General features: G+C 47.1%; 1 long non-coding RNA gene across 1 annotated transcript; it reads right to left on the bottom strand.

The window, feature by feature from the left end:
- Positions 1-12,006: 12,006 nt before the first annotated feature.
- Positions 12,007-16,572, bottom strand: LOC310891927. Its single transcript, XR_014577784.1, has 2 exons — positions 16,006-16,572; positions 12,007-15,210 (listed from the first exon to the last, which is right to left on the bottom strand). It is a non-coding gene; the product is annotated as an uncharacterized lncRNA (long non-coding RNA).
- Between the last annotated feature and the right edge of the window lie 2,962 nt (positions 16,573-19,534).

The raw sequence follows: 19,534 nt of genomic DNA, 5'->3' as shown, positions 1-19,534 counted from the left end.
AGTCCCTGGGGTGGACCCAAGCTGAAGACTTGCTGATGACTTTTGGGCTAAGGTTCAGCACACAGGCTGGGGGAGACTCTCACATGGACATGTGATGGACTTGGACTGAGGAACAGAAGCAAACTGGTATGGCTGCTGTGTCGTGCTTCCATCAGTGGAAGACCTGGCACAGGGCCCCAGACTTGCTTTTGATGCCACTCTTCAGGAAAGATTATGGAGTTATGAGATGCAGAATAGAGGACACCAGTCCTTCTTTAGCCACTTCCCAACCTAGTGCAGCAAGAGGAAACTGGATTTCTGGCTCATCTTCTACCCTAATTCATGAGCATGCATTAGGGTATCCACAGTCCGGACCTAGTCTTGGATTAGGTGAACACTAGTATTTTAGACAACTTCCAGACAAGGTCAGCTCCCGTTTGATCTCTCCCCATGTGTCCTCTGATCTGTCCAGCTCTTCCTGGCCACCTCCCCATGCTCCCCACAGGTCCCAGGGCTGGGGGCACTATGAGCAGACGAAGCAGGCTGTGGTGCCCCAGATGTGACTGCACACTGGCTGAGCTGCACAGGGTGGGAAGTAAACCCAGCTGGGTTGGGATCACTGCTGCTAATCTCACTCATTATGGTCTGTAGTTCTGGAAGGTGCTCAGAAAGAGCAGGGAACATTGCCAAGGACACTAGGGGGTTCCCGGTGTCTTTCTAGATCCAGCTGGTGATACTTTGTAAGGGTGACATTAATCTCTCTCCAACCTCCCTTCCCTGTGCTTGCTGGTACTCCACAGAATCTCACAGGAATTATGACATTCTTCTTCGGTGACAAGATCTTGGGCATTTTCTCTCTTTGTAGGCCTCCAGTCACTGCCTGCCCTGGGCACATGCTGCCCGTGGAGAACACCTGGGCTCTAAACACAGGTCCACATTCATGTCCTGGAGACTGTCCTCTGCCCTGACACATAGTCATGTGATAGTCATGGCTATGTACCTCAGTGACCCTTCACCATCTCCGCTGTCATCAGACACCAACAGGCTGCTCCTAAATCCCACTTGTGGTCTTTCACAGCTCACACCACGGCAATGACCTATTTCTCTCCCAGATCCATGCAGCAACAGGCCTTCCAGAGAGCAGCTGTACAGCCCTGATCTTGGCACCAGCTTAGAAAGACTAGCCAAGTCTTCAGGCAGTGCACTAGGGACACCCCATTTTATTACACAGATGCTAAGAGAGTCAGAGCTGATGTACTTTTAGACACATATTTACAGAACCTCAAGAGTAAACAGAACAGTGTCATTCCTCAGAAAAAGGATGATGAATAAATGACTTATTTTTTTTAGAACATTATAAATGCAAGTGGCAGTGAAGATAACAATAGCTATAATGATAATAATACAAGGATCAAGCCTCCAAGAGGACACTCAGAAAGTCATTTCTGGAGAAAGAAGCGAAAATAATCATTCTTAAGAAACATCGGTGAAATCGCTCTCCTAACAGCAACCTTGAGCTCCTGGTTCCTCATGCTGTAGATGAGAGGGTTCAATGTTGGAGGAATTATTGAGGCTCACCTGGGGGACAAAGCAGTCATTGGTCCCAGCCAGCATGGGTTTGTGAAGGGCAGGTCCTGCCTAACGAACCTGATTTCCTTTTATGATAAGATCACCCGTATGATGGACCAAGGGAAACCAGCTGATGTGATTTTTTTGGACTTCAGCAAGGCTTTTGACACGGTTTCCCATAGGATCCTACTGGACAAAATGTCCACCATACAGCTAAATAAAAACATCATACGATGGGTGAGCAATTGGCTAACGGGCAGGGCCCAAAGGGTTATGGTAAATGGGGCTGCGTCAGGCTGGCGGGCGGTCACCAGTGGTGTCCCTCAAGGCTCCATTTTAGGGCCGGTACTTTTCAATATTTTTATAAACGATCTGGATGTAGGAATAGAAGGTATTTTGAGCAAGTTTGCTGATGACACCAAACTTGGAGGAGTTGTGGACTCGAATGAGGGTGGAAAGGCCTTGCAGAGGGATCTGGATAGGTTAGAGAGCTGGGCGATCACCAACCGCATGAAGTTCAATAAGAGCAAGTGCCGGGTCCTGCACCTGGGACGGGGAAACCCTGGCTGCACGTACAGACTGGGCGATGAGACGCTAGAGAGCAGCCTAGAAGAGAGGGATCTGGGGGTCGTGGTTGACAGCAAGTTGAATATGAGCCAGCAGTGTGCCCTGGCGGCCAGGAGGGCCAACCGTGTCCTGGGGTGCATCAAGCACGGCATCGCTAGTAGGTCAAGGGAGGTGATTGTCCCGCTCTACTCTGCGCTGGTGCGGCCTCACCTCGAGTACTGTGTGCAGTTCTGGGCACCACAGTATAAAAAGGACATGAAACTGTTGGAGAGTGTCCAGAGGAGGGCTACGAAGATGGTGAAAGGCCTGGAGGGGAAGACGTACGAGGAACGGCTGAGGTCACTGGGCCTGTTCAGCCTGGAGAAGAGGAGGCTGAGGGGAGACCTCATCACAGTCTACAACTTCCTCGTAAGGGGGTGTCGAGAGGCAGGAGACCTTTTCTCCATTAACACCAGTGACAGGACCCGCGGGAACGGGGTTAAGCTGAGGCAGGGGAAATTTAGGCTCGACATCAGGAGGGGGTTCTTCACAGAGAGGGTGGTTGCACACTGGAACAGGCTCCCCAGGGAAGTGGTCACTGCACCGAGCCTGTCTGAATTTAAGAAGAGATTGGACTGTGCACTTAGTCACATGGTCTGAACTTTTGGGTAGACCTGTGCGGTATCAAGAGTTGGACTTGATGATCCTTAAGGGTCCCTTCCAACTCAGGATATTCTATGATTCTATGATTCTATGAATCACTGAGTACAGAACTGCCACCACCAGGTTCAGGGATGGGGAGGAGATGGAGGGAGGCTTCAGGTAGGCAAACATGGCAGTGCTGAGAAACAGGGAGACAACGACCAGGTGAGGGAGGCACATGGAAAAGGCTTTGTGCCGTCCTTGCTCAGAGGGCATCCTCAGCACAGCCCTGAAGATCTGCACATAGGACAGCATGATGAAAAAAAAACACCCGGATGCTAAACAGAAACCAACCAGAAGAAGCCAAACTTCCCTGAAGTAGGAGTGTGAGCAAGAGTTTTTGAGGATCTGGGGGATTTCTCAGAAGAACTGGTCCACAACATTGCCTCGGCAGAGGGGCAGGGAAAATGTATTGGTAATGTGCAGCACACCAGTGAGAAAGCCACTGCCCCAGGCAGCTGCTGCCATCTTGGCACAAGCTCTGCTGCCCAGGAGGCTCCCGTAGTGCAGGGGCTTGCAGATGGCAATATAGCGGTCATAGGACATGATTGTAAGAAGAGAATACTCTGCTGATATCAGGAAGGGAAAAAGAAAAACCTGTGCAACACATCCTGAGTAGGAAATGGCCCTGGTGTCCCAGAAGGAATTGGCCATGGCTTTGGGGAGAGTGGTGGAGATGCAGCCCAGGTCGAGGAGGGCGAGGTTGAGGAGGAAGAAGTACATGGGGGTGTGGAGGCGGTGGTCGCAGGCTACGGCGGTGAGGATGAGGCCGTTGCCCAGGAGGGCAGCCAGGTAGATGGCCAGGAAGAGCGCGAAGTGCAGGAGCTGCAGCTCCCGCCTGTCTGCGAATGGCAGGAGGAGGAACTCTGTGACGGAGCTGCTGTTGGACATTTGATGCCTCTGGGTATAGAGGGCTGTCTGAGGAGGGAAAATCAGGACAACATTAGGACAGAACTCTGTGATCAAACCTACTCAGTTTCTTATATAATGCTCCCAGACTGTCTCTCCCCTTTCAGGAAGATCTTTGCAGGTCCCTTTCACAAGCTGTGTTTGGTGCTGGTTGATGCTGATCCCAGTGCCACTGGGATCAGAAGGGCTCTGGAGGCGACAGATCTGACCCACCCAGTTAGGTAAATGAGGACACGGGCTGTTCTTGTATTAAATACAGATGAGATATCAAACTATTTTCAGCATGTTTGCTGAAAATTCAAAAAAACTCCACATTTTCGTGAGAACCCATTGTCTAGACTCTGTGGGTATTTTCTAGTTTCTGCACCTCATCTGTGGGGTGCTTTTATGCATACAACTTTGGTGTTTGTACTGCCCACTAAGATAATTTTGGGGGTCCTGCGAGGCAAAGGGACTGTCCCTCAGTGCAGAGGAAGCACAGCTGGTGTGTCCATCACTCCTGGTCTCAGCTGCCCTGTGTGGACACTTCTGGAGGATGGTTGCACTTAGGTGATCCCCTGAAAAGAACCTTAATGCTGCTGAGAGCAGAGGAATCCAGGTTCAAAGTGCAGATCCCCAAGCCCCTCACCCATCTCATCGTACCTGAGCAGGATCTCAGCTTTCTCTTCACCACAGACACAGAGGGATCACAGCAGCTGCCCACATACAGCCATCCAGCAGCATTTCCATGTCTTTAGGACTGACATGTCTTCTCCATGGGGCTGCTAGATAACACAGAGCTGCTAGGGAAGAGCTGTGCCCTTGTCCATGGCAGCCTACAGCCAAGCAGAAGCCCCATGTAAAAGTCAAATGTCCTTAGATGTGGTGTCATGAAGGAAGAGTCAGCTCCTTCCCCACGCATAGCATTTCCCCAAGACCCAACACTTAGGAGAGAACATGGATGTTTTTTATTCATGGACAGAACAAAGGGTTAGGAACATCATAATCGGTTCTTGAGCTGCAGATGAATTTTCATCCCCCAAACTCTAGGGAGTCCAGAGAAACTCATGTTAAAATTTCCATCACATGGCTGGATGAGAAAAGTAGCCAAGAGGTTTGTAAGAAGGTGTTGGTGCTGCAGGGATGGCAAAAAGGTGCCCAAATCCCCCCTTCCATGGAGTTTCTGGGAGCAGCTCCCTCTCACTCCCTGCCCATGGCTCTGCTGCCTGCAGCTGTCCCTGCCTGCAGCTGGGTCTCTGTCCCCACGCCTCCTGCCTGCAGGTCACAGCCCCCATTCCACCCGTTGGGTGCTCAGCTCTGCCCTGCAGACACCTCCTGGCAGCAGGGCTCTGCCCAGGGGCAGCTCGCTGGGGGCACGTCCTAGAGACCAGGTCACACAGACCCTGCTTACACTGCATGTGTGACGGTAGGGCTTTCTATGGGCTGAGGGGAAGGAAAGGGACTTGCTGTGATCCTTGCAATCCTCAGTTGGATGGATTCGGTATCTCAGGCAATTTTTGGAAATAATAGCCTCTATTTCCATTCCCACTGAGCCGGAGAAAAATGAAAGCAGAGGCTCAGGAAAGCTGAGGCAGCTATCCCCTTCATTCTGTCTCATCTTGCAAATTCAGCTTGGACAAATCCTTGTTGTCCCGAGGAGCTGAGAGCAGGCTGCCCCAGGCTGCAGCCTCCCAACAGCAGCAGGACCCTGCCCTGCGCTGCCGGGGGGGCTCCTTCCACCTGCAGCTTCTCCCCGCAGCGCCCTGGGCAGCTCCCCGCGCAGGCTGAGTGCTGAGCCTGGCAGGCGGCAGAGGCCCTGCCCCGGCACACAGCCCCTGGGGCACAGCAGGGACCCTGCTCTGCACCACAGCCCTGGGCACCCCTGCCTGCACCCGCGGCTTCTCCTTCCTCCAGGAGCTGCGGCTGCATTGCCCTCCAGCCAGAGACTTACCGGGGTCAGGGCCGGCAAGTGTTCTCCCCCAGTGAGCTCTGTGCATCCTGCCACTTCTGCCTGCCTTTACCCACTCTGTCTCTGCAGGCAGTGCCCCCAGCCCTGCTGTGCTGGGCAGAGGAGCTGCTCCTGGGCAGAGCTGGCTCTCTGCAGCGCTGCCCGCTTGCCAGGAGCTCCCCTTGGGCCCAGGAGCCCGGCCCAGCTCAGCAGCAGAGGCCCAGCCCAAGGCCTCCCTTGCTCTGCCCCCCACCAGGCTCCCTGCCCATGGCCTTGGGGCTGCAGGGGAACCTGCTGGGAAACAGCCTGAAGGAATCCCTGGGGTTCCCTCCCTCCCCTGGGCACACACACTTCACACCAGGCTCATTTCTCCTATTAGAAATAAATAAGGTTTTCAGAATCTCCTAAGAATCTCCTTGCGTTGTCCCATTTTCAGAGAGGACACAAAGACAGGGACAGGGATGTCATAGAATTATAGAAACGTTATCATTGAAAAAGACCTCCATCTTGGTCCAACCATACCCCTACCACATGTGTCTCCTTCCCTCCAGTGTGGCGACTGTACCACACTGCATGGTGTCATTGGAAAATTTGCTGTGGGTTTATTATGTTTGGAAAAGACCTCCAAGATCATCTGGTCCAGCCATAACCCTACTACCAACGTCATGCACTAAGCCATGCCCCTAAGCACCGTGTCCAACCTTTCCTGACCACTCTTTCTGAGAAGAAAAGTCTCCCAATTTCTAACCTAATCGTCCCCTGGTGCAACATGAGGCCATTCCCTCTAGTCCTATCACTAGTTATCTGCAAGAAGAGGCTGACCCCCAAATCCCCACACCTTCCTTTCAAGTAGTTGTGGAGAGCAATAAGGTCTCCCCAGAGCCTCCTCAACCCCAGACGAAACAACCCCAATTTCCTCATCCTCTCCTCATAAGATTTGTGTTCCAGTCCCTTCACCAGCATTCATGGCCCTTCTCTGGACATGCTCCAGGGCCTCGATGTCCTTCTGGAAGTGAGGGGCCCAAAACTGAACACAGTACTTGAGGTGCGGCCTCACCAGAGCCACAGATACAGGGGGATGATCCTCTCCCTGGTCCTGCTGGCTACACTACTCCTGATACAAGCCAGGATGCCATTGGCTTTCTTGGCCACCTGGGCACACTGCTGGCTCGTGTTCAGTCAAGCTTCGACCAACACCCCCAGATTCCTTTCCTCTGCACAACTTTCGAGCTACTCTGCCCGAAGCCTGTAGCATTGCATGTGGTTATTGTGAGCAAAGGGCAGGATGTGGCACTTAGCCACGGTGAACCTCATCCCATTGGCCTCCACCCATCAATCCAACCTGTCCAAGTCCCTCTGCAGTTAATCATCTGTACACCTGTGCTTAGGAAAGTGGTTCAGCTGGCTCAATCAAAACTTCACACTATAGGTTTATAGTCCTGGGCCTAGCAAATGGTTCAGCTCCCTCCCATGCCTGCCCCTGACCCACAGGAGCTGGGATTCCTCTGCCTGAGTTCAGGTGTGCACAACATAGATTCATAGAATCATAGAATCATTAAGGACCTCCAAGATCATCTGGTCCAACTGTCCCCCAACAACGTGGGCACCTGCATGTGAACTCTTCTCGTCATTTCCCATCATGAATAATGGAGATGGAAGCCTGGAATTTGATGCAACCACCTGGTGACATGTGAGCGGCCAGAGATGGTCGAAGGTAGGTGCAGGTATCTGCAGGCTCTAATGGAGGAATCTTGAGGGAAAAGCCAGTATTTGTGGGCAGGCCTTTGGAGGTTGTTGGGGAATCAGAGCATCATAGAATGCCTTAGGTTGGAAGGGACCGTAGAGATCATCTAGTTCCACCACCACCCCTGTCACAGGCAGGGACACCATCCACTAGATCAGGTTGCTCAAAGCTCCATTCAGCCTGGCCTTGAACACTTCCAGGCATGGGGCATCCACAACTTCTCTGGGCTACCTGTTCCAGTGCCTCACCACTCTCATAGGAAAGAATTTCTTCATTATATCTAATCCAAACCTACCCTCTTTCACTTTAAAGCCATTAATCCTTGACCTATCAGTACACTCCCTGATAAAGAGTCCCTCCCCAACTTTCCTGTAGGCCCTCTTTAGGTACTGGAAGGCCACTATAAGGTCTCCCTGGAGCCGTCTCTTCTCCAGAGTGAACAACCCCAACTTGCTCAGCCTGTCTTCATAGGAGATGGCCGTCAGCCCACTGATCATCTTTGTTGTCCTCCTCTGGACTCATTCTACTACTTCTATGATCTTATTGTGCTGGGGGTCCCAGAGCTGAACACAGTGGTCCAGGTGGAGTCTCAGGAAAACAGAGTAGAGGGGGAGAATCACCTCCTTCCCCCTGCTGGCCACACTGCTTCTGATGCAGCCCAGGATATGCTTGGCTTCCAGGGCTTCAAGCACACACTGCTGGCTCATGTCGAGCTTCTCGTCAACCAACACCCCCAGGTACTTCTCACCAGAGCTGCTTTCAATCCATTCTCTGCCCAGCCTCTATTTGTGCTTGGGGTTTCCCCAGCCCAGATGCAGGACCTTGCACTTGGCCTTGTTCAACCTCATAATGTTTGCACAGGCCCACCTCTCAAGCCCGTCCAGGTCCCTCTGGATGGCATCCCTTCCCTCTAGTATGTCAACCACACCACAATGCTTGGTGTCATTGGCAAACTTGCTGAGGGTGCACTCAATCTCACTGTCCATGTCACAGACAAAGACATTAAATAGTGCTGGTCCCACTACTGATCCCTGAGGAGCACCACTCATTACTAACCTCCACCTGGACATTGTGCCATTGACCACAACTTTTTGCGTGTGACCATCCAGTGAATTCTTTACCCACTAAATTGGCCCATCCATCAAATCCATGTCTCTCCAATTTAAAAACAAGGATATCATGGGGGACAGTGTCAAATGTTTTACACAAATCCAGGTAGATGATGTAACTTGCTCTTCTCCTATCCACCAATGCTCTAACTCCATCATAGAAGGCCACCAGATTTGTGGAACAGTTTGCCCCTAGTGAAGCCATGTTGGTGGTCACCAATCACCTCATTATTTTCCACGTGCCTTCGCACAATTTCCAAGAGGATCTGCTCCATGATCTTGTCAGGCACAGAGGTGAGACCAAGTGGCCTGTAGTATCCTGCGTCTTCCTTTTTATCCCTTTTTAAAAATGGGAGCTATGTTTCCCCTCTTCCAGTCGGTGGGAATTTCTCCAGACTGCCACAACTTCTCAAATACGACAGAAAGTGGTTTAGCAACTACATCAGCTAATTCCATCATGACCCGTGGAAATATATCATCAGGTCCAACTGGCTTGTGCACCTTCAGGTTCCTTAGATGGTCTTGAGCCTGAACTTCTCCTACAGTGGGTGGTTCATCATTTTTCTAGTCCATGCATTTACCTTCTGAGGTCTGGGCCTTTGGCTGACTAAAATGACAGCAAATGCACACATTTAGGACCACTAAACGTGTCCCTACATTCAGGGAAGCCTTTAGGTACTGAGGTTTGGCTATTCAACAGACCAAATGGAGTCATATGCCCTATGGATGATACAATCAACAGAGGGGTGCCCATAGAGTGATTGAGCTGTCTAGGTGCATGGGGCTCCTCTATAGGATGGGCAGCAGATTGGGGGAGCCCTTGTGGGTGAGGGTCAGAGGACAGCCAGTCAGGGTGACAGTGTGGTTGGAGGTAAACACCTGCAGTCAGGCTGAAGAAGTGGACAAAGTCTTATGGAAGCCATTGGAATAAGTTGAGTTCAATGACCCCATGTCAGCATGGGGGACTTTAATCACTCTGAGAGTCACAGGAAATGGGATACTGCTGGATGCAAACATTCCTGATGTTTTCTGTGGGTTCTTGGAGACAGCTTCTGTGCACAGCTGCCAGATGGGCCAACCTAGGTGATGTTCATCAGGATCTGGAACTTACAAACAGGAAAAAAAAAGGTCAGGGATGTAGCTCCTATGGTGCTGTGGTTTTGATCTGTGATAGATATAATATTGATAACCTACACAGGTCTTTAATTAGGAAGGTAGATATGAACCACACCATTGTGGCCCATTTCCTTTGCATTAAATGTTCTTTTGCACTGAATTGTCTCTTGACACTCCTCTTGCAGAATGCATATTGTAGTCCAGCAGCTTTTCAGCACATGGAAATAGATGAGGTTTTGGGGCCCAGCCCTACACCCAGCACTTCACAGGCTCACTCTTGTCTTTCCCCGCAGCCCACTTGACATGGGCCAGCTGACACAGGACCACGTGCATCTGTGTGCAGTACAGTCAGGGGTGGTAGTCCTGCCTTCAGCATGCATCAGGTCTCCTGTAATGAGAGACTTGGTCAAGTTCCGAGAGAGCGCCCAGTGTAGATCCTAAATCAGGATGGGTTCCTCCTTCATTGTGGACACAAAGACACAAGTGGTCTCCTGCAGGCAGATCTGGCAGCCCAGCTGCAAGGGGCAGGCTGCGCCTCCACCTCAGCCTCTTCCATGGGCTCCTCCTCCTCTGAAGGCTCACACAAATGGTTTGTGGGGAGTCTGCAGGAGCTTTGAGGAGCATGCCCGTCTGTCCCAGTCTGTTCTCCCCACTCTCCTCTTTGCCTGCAGCGCTGCTCTAGTCTTCTTCCTCACCATGACGTGCTGAGGCTACGTTTGCCATTCCCTCTTTGTCCACTCTGCCTCCTATATGGAAGACCAAGGGATGGTGCTGAGGCCTTCTCAAAGAACAGAGCCCAGTGTGATGTCTGGGGAGGAAGGCTCTGGCATGTGCTGCAATTCCCTCCGTATAACACATCCTAATTCTCCAAGTGAGGGACATGCAGTGAAGAGGAGTTCAGACACTGAGGGGCTGCTGCATCCCAGGTGCTTTTGTTCCCATTTTTTGAAAAGCCCAGGATGTTCAAACCAGCCTGTTCCTATTCTTATTTCTCATGAATGTGTTTCAGGTTTTGTTTAAGTTTAGGGAAAACTATTTCAGAATGCCACACAAAGATCTGCTCTGAGGCAGGATAATTATGAGTGGCAGGGAGTGTGGGAGGATATGGGCAGGCACCTAGAACTGTAGGCACCTGCAGTGCCTTGGAACTTCACCCCTGAAGAAGTGCAGAAACCTAAAAAAATGGCAGAATGCTTGAAAAAGGAGTGCTATCACCCTGGCAATTCCAAAGAGACAGAAATCAGTGCAATGTGCTGGGGCTTGGCCTATGCTTACTAAGTTGCAATCTACACAACTCCAATCCCTGCGACCGGGCCAGAGAACCAGCCTGTGCCTGTATCAGTCATACATATACACGAGAAGAAACACGAGAGATAAAATCAGCTTGTTTAGCAAGGAAAGAAGCTCCTACTCATACAGGGAAGGAGGAAGAAGAAAAGGCAAGCTGCTCCGAAGTAGGGCCATCAGAGGAAAAGAAATAAAGGAAAAAAAAAAAAAGAAAAATCTTCCTCCTCAACTATATGAACCAATATCTCAGCAATTAGGTGTAAATGTCCCCCTGCCCAAGAGAGGGGGATATAGTGTATAGACACCACGTGTCACCCTGTGGTTTTACCTGTATTACTGTGCAGAGGACATGAGCAATTGGGATGGGAAATCCACCTTAACCCTAGAGGCACCAATAGATGAGATGCAAAGAAAAACAATGGAAAAAAGGGGTTCTTCCAGGAAAATTGCTGCTCTAATTTCCACTGGGCAGTTCCCCAGACAGAATAATGATTGCTGTGACCACGACTAGAGGGGCCCTGCCTCCAGCCAGGGGGAGGAAAGGGACAATTGGCTTTATTGGCCTCTGTGGATTTGATGGCCTGGTATGTCAGACCACAGGAGTACAAAGCTCTAGTGGACACCAGTGCAGAGTGTACCGTGATGCCATCAAGCTTGAAAGGGGCAGAACCCATTTGTATTTCTGGAGTGACAGGGGGATCCCAAGAGCTAACTGTGTTGGAGGCCAAAGTCAGCTTAACTGGGAATGACTGGCAGAGCACCCCACTGGGACTCCAGGCAGCCTTTGCATGGACTACCACAGGAGAAGGTATCCCAAGGAATGAAAAAGGTAACAGTGAGCTTTTATCATAGCTGTCTTGGAGATGGAAGACTTTAAACAATTGTCTACCTTGCTAAGTCTTTCACAGGACCCTTCTATTGTGGGATTGCTGAGGGTTGAAGTGCCAATCTCTGCCAAAATGGTGCACCAGTGGCAATATCACACTAACCAAGACTCCCTGATTCCCATGCATGAGCTGACTGATTGACTGGAGAACCTAGGAGTGATCAGCAAAACTTGCTCACCCTTTAATAGTCCCATATTGTTAGCGTTCATGAAGACACATAATCCACAAAGTGATTATATGAAGGTGCTTTATTAGGCGCCGGAAGTTAGGGGCATGCCTGCCCAAATCTAACTTCGTCTGATTTGTTTTCTTAGTTCTCTTTTATCTCCTAAGATACTACATATGCATTAGGTTTCACAATTCATCTATGCATATTCATTTCCTAGCTCCACCTAGCCTCGCTTCGTATGCTAATTATCTTATCAGTCCTTCTGCGCTTGCGTATCACTCTCTGGTGGTCGTCCGGGTGGTCGTCGGGATGAAGTAAGATGTCTTCATCAGAGTTGAACTTTTTAACCTTTCCTTTTCACGCATGCTCTCTGAGCCCTTGGTCTCAGTCCAAACCGCAAGGTTGGTTTGACCCAGTTCCCAGAGTCCAAGAAGCCCCAGTTATCTAGATGTCTTGCAAATTGAGCATTCTTTTAATCCTCCTTACTCCTCATCATGAATTGGTGCATTCTCATGTTACCCTTGCACATATATTTTGTATCTTCCAAGCGCAGCCTCGGAACAGTACATCGCAAATGTAACATACTAAACAATATTGTATTATTTCTTCTTCTATTACTAACATTTCCCCCCTTTGAAAGCATTTCACTCCTTTCGAGGAGGGCAAATGCTTTCACTAACTAACTAAAATATTTTACACTCAGTGCTCACCAATAATATAACCACGGAAAATTACATCATTAAGAATCAAGGAAATTACAAAGATTAGGATTGTCACAACATTTCATAAGTCCACCACTTCTGCTTTATGTTACATTCGCTCTTCTGGTTGGGTTCACTTGATCTGAAACTGATCTTGTCTATTCGGTTTTCATTCCATTTCACCTCCTGGGTTCCTCAGATTCTTTCTCTGAAATCCAAAGTTGTTAGATGCCGGTGGAGGATATTGAGGATGTGGTTCCATTTACCGAGCAATAGTTTGCATCACTGTCCGGTTCCAGGTTGTCTTCCTTAGAATCAGACTTTTCAGCATTATAAATGTTAACCAAATTAGTACCCCTACAATCACCAATATAATTATTGTCTCCAGTAAGGACTTAACCCAATTACTAATATTCCATCCACTAAAAATTTTATCCAACCAGCTTGTTGTCATATCTTTCTCTTCCTGTTCTGCATCTTGTTCCACTCAAGCCAGTTGTTCTATGACATGTTCTACATCAATAGTCACATTTGAAATGTGGATGCAGCAATGATCAATATGATCTTTTAGAAATCCACATACTCCATGTTCCTTTAATAACAGTGTATCTAATGCCAATCGATTTTGTAGCACCATTTTAGTTGTAGATTGTAGTTGGATATTAAGGTCTCTAAAGCCTTCTTTCGTGGCTCTCGTGCCTACTCACTTGTCCTGTAAGTTTATAAATCATTTCCCTATTTCGATAAGTAGCTACCTGTGCAAATAGAGATTCTAACGCCCAACTGAATTTTACTCCATCCGAGGGTTCATGCCATATATCTTCATCTGCCCCTTCTTCTAAACTTCTTTTTGCCCTACTAATTTGTAGGGTTTCCAACTTTCCCTTAAAAGGAGACTTTTTCCATATTGGACGCAGTGTGGGGAGGGAGTCCTAGAGTTATTTCTTTTACTTCCCCATCTATCGGCGGGTGTGTAGTCCAAGTTCCATTACTGGCTGCCCATACAAATTGTCCTGGACTTTTTATGGTACTATAGCTACAATCCACTGCGACTTGACTAGCCTGGCTATTTCTTTCCGAATTGTACTTAATTCCTCGGCAAGCACATCCTGCCCTAAGAGCTATCAATACCGGAAGTAAGTGCTCGATATCTTCATTATTACTGTCGCAAGTATATTTCTTCTCACAAGTCCACCAAGCTACCTTTGTTGACTCTTGTCTACCACTACTGTCAACCCGGCTTACTGTATAAAACTGATCAGTTCCATTCTGCTTTCCCTGCCATTTAATACACCATGATGTATTCCCTCCATACTGGAATTTCTGCAATAAACTTACTGTCCAATCACTATCCCACCCTTTCATTCCTTTTGGCTTATTTTTCTCTTGACATTCCCAAACAATCTTTTCTCTAACTCCTTCTACTACACGTAGTTCATCGTAATAACACTGTCCCACATTCTTAAATCTGCCTATCATTATGAAATGGTAGTTCTTCTTTTCACATTCAGACCTTGATGTTGGGGGGCTCAGTTTCCTATAGTATTGTGTAACATTTATCCTCTCTAGAACTTTCACTTCTTTACATTGAATTGTTTCATTTCCTTTTACTTGGGGCAGTGGCAGGTGGTTATACCCCACTCAAGCGGGTCCCCTGTTGCTTTTGGAATGGGCAAACAAGCAGTAATTCTATCAGTTCCTTTCATTATGGCAAAATCTTTAATCAATCCTACCAGTAAATTCTCTGATGGTTGCCTGTGTGGGATCTGTACCACTTGTGTCCATGGTACCTGGCCCTCTCTTTTTCTTCTAGATCCTTTTCAGTGGGCTACCAATATTCCTTTATCCAATTTCGGATATACCAATATTTCTCTTATCCCGTAATCTGTGCTATTTTCATGTGTTACCACGCACCGGTAATTTCCTTTGTTGACTTTAGTAACACTAAACAGGGTTCAGGTGGTAGCTCCTCTCAGCTGTTGGCCCAATTCTATGGTTTTACTTACGTATGCCTTACCCTTCCATCCAGCCTTCAATCCTGTATTGTCCCTGGTTGTGTCTACGTATATTTCCTGGCTCTGTCCGGAGTCATTTATTTTTTCCCAGACCACCTGTAGAGAGCTAATTGTTATTGGTTTATCGTTGTGCATTCCACATTCCAAAGTAACATTTTCTCCTCTGAATATTTCCTCTTTCTTATATTTTTCTGGTATTTCTAGGAACTCAATTACAAGGTATTTACACAAAACAATTACTGTTATCGTTACTGTTGTTAAGAACCCCAACATTGTATGGTTATACGCGCTTCATCTGTAGTTTTGTATCTCCGATTGCTCGCACTGACCAAAATTCAGGAACCTTTTTCACCCGAGTATAATGAATCCAAGCATCCACCCCTTCTACCTTTAAAACTAGTCAATAATACTTGATAAGGTCCGGCCCACCGTTCTCTCAGGGGTTCTTCATTCCAGTTTTTAATGTACACTTGGTCACCTGGCTGAATGTCGTGGACAGGATTTTCCAGTGCCAACGGTCGGTTCCACACCAGAACACTTCGAAGTTGAGCTAAAGTTTTACCAAGAGACAATATATAATTATAAACATCCTGGCTCCCTGTTATATGCATATTAGGATTTGGTTCTGGGGATTCATAAGGCTTTCCATACGTAATCTCGTTTGGGCTTACTGACATTCCACTCCTTGGCTTTATCCTTATTCTCAGTAAAGCTATAGGCAAAGCTTGTGGCCATTGTATTTTGGCTTCCTGGCAGATTTTACTGATCTGTCCCTTTAGAGTTTGGTTCATCCTTTCTACCTGTCCACTAGATTGGGGTCTCCATGCAGTATGTAAATTCCAAGAAATTCCTAATAGCCGACTTACGTCTTTAACCACAGATGAAACAAAGTGCGGCCCCCTATCCGAGGATATTCCTAATGGTACCCCAAACCTCGGAATGGTTTTCCACTATATAACCATTTTACTGTCTCTTTAGCTTGATTGGTGCGACAGGGAAGGGCTTCTGGCCATCTGAAAAAGGTGTCAACCCCTACTAACAAATACCTACATCCCCTAGTCCTAGGTAACTCTACAAAATCAACTTGCCAGTAATCTCCTGGTTCTATTCCTACTCTAACTCTTCCCATTTCAGCATGTTTTCTTGCTACTGGATTATTTTTCAGACAAATCTCATACTTTGACATTACTGATTTTGCCATTGTTAACATATGTGTAGAGATAATGCTACGTTTTAAAATGTTACCATTGCCTCTGCACCCCAGTGACACTCATTATGTCTTGTCTGAAGTATTTCTCGCATCACCAAGGGGGGTATTACTACCTGGCCCATGGCAGTTACATACCGTCCATCAGAGTTCTTTCGGGCCTTTAGGAGATTTGCTAATTTCTCATCCTCTGGTGAATATCTTGGTTCCTTGGGAAGATTAAGACAAGTGGGGCCTACCTTGAGTGGTACCAAAGCCATTACATTCCACACCTCCCGAGCAATTTGTCGAGCTGCTCGATCTGCCAGCCGATTCCCTTCTGATATTTTCAAGGTTCCTCCTTGATGAGCTTTACAGTGCATAATAGCCACTTGTTTTGGTTTTTGCACCGCATTTATCAAATTTAACACCTCCTCTTGATATCTTATATTGGCTCCTTGTGAGGACAACAGCCCTCTTTCTTTCCATAATGCTCCATGAACATGGACTAATCCAAAAGCATACTTTGAATCTGTCCAAATGTTTACCATCTTCCCTTTACTCAGTTCCAGTGCTCGAGGTAGGGCTATCAGTTCCGCTCGCTGTGCTGATGTTTCAGGTGGTAAAGGTTTTGCTTCGATTACTGTCTTCAGGGTTGTTACTGCATACCCTGCATATCGTGTTCCATTCTCCGCAAAACTACTACCATCAGTAAAAAGTTCCCAGTCATACCTTTCAAGGGGTACATCCTTCAAATCCTCACGGCTCACATGGGTATGTTCAATTATTTCCACACAATTGTGTTCCAACGGTCCTTCTTCTGGAACAGTTCCTAGAAAGACTGCTGAATTTAACAGGTTAGTTGTTTTCAAGGTTACGTCATCTTGTTCAGTTAGTATTGCCTGATATTTCATCATTCGGCTGGGTGATAACCAGTGGCCCCCCTTTTGTTCTAAAACAGTTGTTACCATATGTGGTACAAAAACTTCAATATGTTTTCCCATTTGAAGGCAAATAATTTTCTACTATCTTTATCAAGAAGTATGCAAAAGAAGGCATCCTTTAAATCTATCACAGTAAACCATTTATATATCTCTCTCACAGATGTTAACAATGTGTAAGGATTAGCCACTACCGGGTGAATGTCCTTTGTTATTTCATTTATTGCTCTAAGACCTTGTACCAATCTATACTCACCATTCGGCTTCTTTACTGGAAAAATTGGAGTATTATATTCCGATTTACATCCTTCCAGAATCTGATATTTGAGAAATTTGTCAATAATTTTCACTGTCCCCTGCCTAGCTTCTATCTTAAGTGGATATTGTTTGACTCGAACAGGTTTGGCTCCTTCCTTTAATTCCACCTTTACCGGTTGTGCCAATTTCGACTTCCCTGGTATATCTGTTTCCCATACTGTTGGTATAACTGCATTTTCTACTTCTCTTGGAATATTAACAAAGGGTTTATCTTTGATCATTAGGATTTGTCCTACTTTGGACTCAGGTACCTTCATTATTAATTCTCCATCCTCAAAGGTTATTGTTGCATCTAATTTAGCTAATAGATCCCGTCCCAAGAGTGGAATCGGGCATTCTGGTACATACAAAAATTCATGGGTTAGTTCCTTACCCCCAAAACGCAAATCAAGGGGTTGTAAGAATGGCCGTTCCTCCTCCTTCCCTGTGGCTCCAATTATTGTAGTTGTCTTAGTTCCCAATCGTCCTTTTAAACTATTTAACACTGAATATGTTGCTCCTATTACATTTACAGACTAATTAACACAGAGAAAGAAGCTCCTGTAACCAACAACAACAAAAAATTCAAGCCTCTGTCTTCGTTTCCTAGCTTTATTTCAACTAGTGGACCTGCTAGGGTAGATGCCCCAGGTCCCCGTCATTTCTGACTGTTGTAAGTTTGTCCTGCAGCCTAAGACAAATTCTTTCTGATATCAGGGGCTGATTGGCCTAGAAAGAGGCTAGCCAATTGCCTCTGTTTGTTTTCTGAAGCCAGGTCCAAATTTTCTGTCTTTTTTTTTTTTTTTTTTTTCCATTGCATTTCAAAGTTGGTCCAAAAATTCAAAAATTCCATAGGGTTTTCTTTTGGACCTTGTTGGAACAGATTCTCAATTCCCAATGTAACCAGATTTTGGTATTTACATAATTTCCGGGGTGGTAAGGGTCTTGGGGGGGGGGGGGGGGGGGGGAAGGGTCGGTCAGGGGAATGCAATGGTTGAAAGTTCCCTGAGCGGTCCCATTGGCAATCTGAGCTCACACAGGAACTCAGGTTGTTTTAAGAGTTAGCTGCTTTTCTGTTTCCATGACAACTCTCTCCCGGACCCATCACGGTCCCTCCGGTCCCTCCGCCCCAGAGGGCTCACACCACGATTTAGAGATCTCAGCCTCGGGTTGAGACGGAACTATTAACATTCCTACATCCTCTTCCCCTGCTCATTCAACTTCAAACAGCTCTGTTAAATACTACATGCCACACAGCCTTTAACACCTTCAACAACCCTTTTAACACTTCCTTTATCTTCTTCCAGCCTGTACTTTTCTAATGCCAACACCAAAGGCTCAGTCAGGGACCAACTTAATTCCATACCTTTTCCCTCCAAGATGCTGAAACAACATATCAGTATACAACATTTCATCCTATTTTCCTTCTCTCCTCAAAAACAACATTAATTGCAAGACACTGTTATAGTCGATTGATCCATAAAGTGGCCATTTAGTTTATATAGTGGCCACAATTGATTGCAATACTTAGTGGAAATCCTCTCGCTTTCCGCGCCCCCCCCACTCCCCCTTCCGACAATATCCTTGCAATGTGCCAATATACACCCAAGGAGGCTTTCTTTAAAACGTCTTTGTTTTGGATATTACCCATTTCCTTGATTTCCCATCCCCTTTTATTTATTTATATTAATTACTGTCCCTTGTTTCAATTTCCACACAAACCTTTTTATTGCAGGTTTTTACTATGTTTTCCTAGTCTTCTCAAATGTCCCAATTCTCTGGGATTAAACTCCACATACAAACTTCACTATTTCAGATTATTAATGAGCCCCGTTCCAATCGTAAATCCACAGGACTTCGGAAAAACACCTGAAGCACTCAGCCTTCCGTCTTCTAGACAAACAATACCACCTTTTCCACAAAATTTACATTTCAACAAGGCCGAATTTCAAGCCGAATGCTAATTTTTCTCATGCACTTTGTTAGTAAGCCTACACAAAACAAGGAATCACTCCTGTGTATCCATCAAGACGGGGGTTTAAAAGGTATTGAGGCCTAAATAAATTCGCTCTCCCCCTTCTTACCAAATTCCCAGGGCTCAGGCCCGAACCACCAAAGAAGTGGCTCTCCATTCTACCGCTTTGATAATCAGTCAGCCCCCTTCCCCCGATACTTGGGAAACCGACCAAACACCACCGCAAATATACCGAAACTTTTAAACTGTTACTTAGATAATGTTCCCACCTTCCTCCTTGTCACACTCAAAACATTTAAGAACGAAATAGGATTGCAAGATGCACCGCCGGGCCCGTGTATTGGGCACCACCAATCAACATTTGGATAAAGCAGCACTTCTTTTCGGTCTGTCATGCGCTTCTTTCGTCTCCGGCCGCTCCCCTCGCGGAGAATACGGAACCGCGGATCGGAACTCCGCACTCGCTTCGCAGCGA

Source organism: Anser anser, assembly GCF_964211835.1.
Source record: "Anser anser genome assembly, contig: HAP1_SCAFFOLD_40, whole genome shotgun sequence".
In the NCBI taxonomy this organism is placed as follows: domain Eukaryota; kingdom Metazoa; phylum Chordata; class Aves; order Anseriformes; family Anatidae; genus Anser; species Anser anser.
The sequence above is the reverse complement of the archived record's forward strand: the minus strand, read 5'-3'. Positions and strand labels throughout refer to the sequence as shown.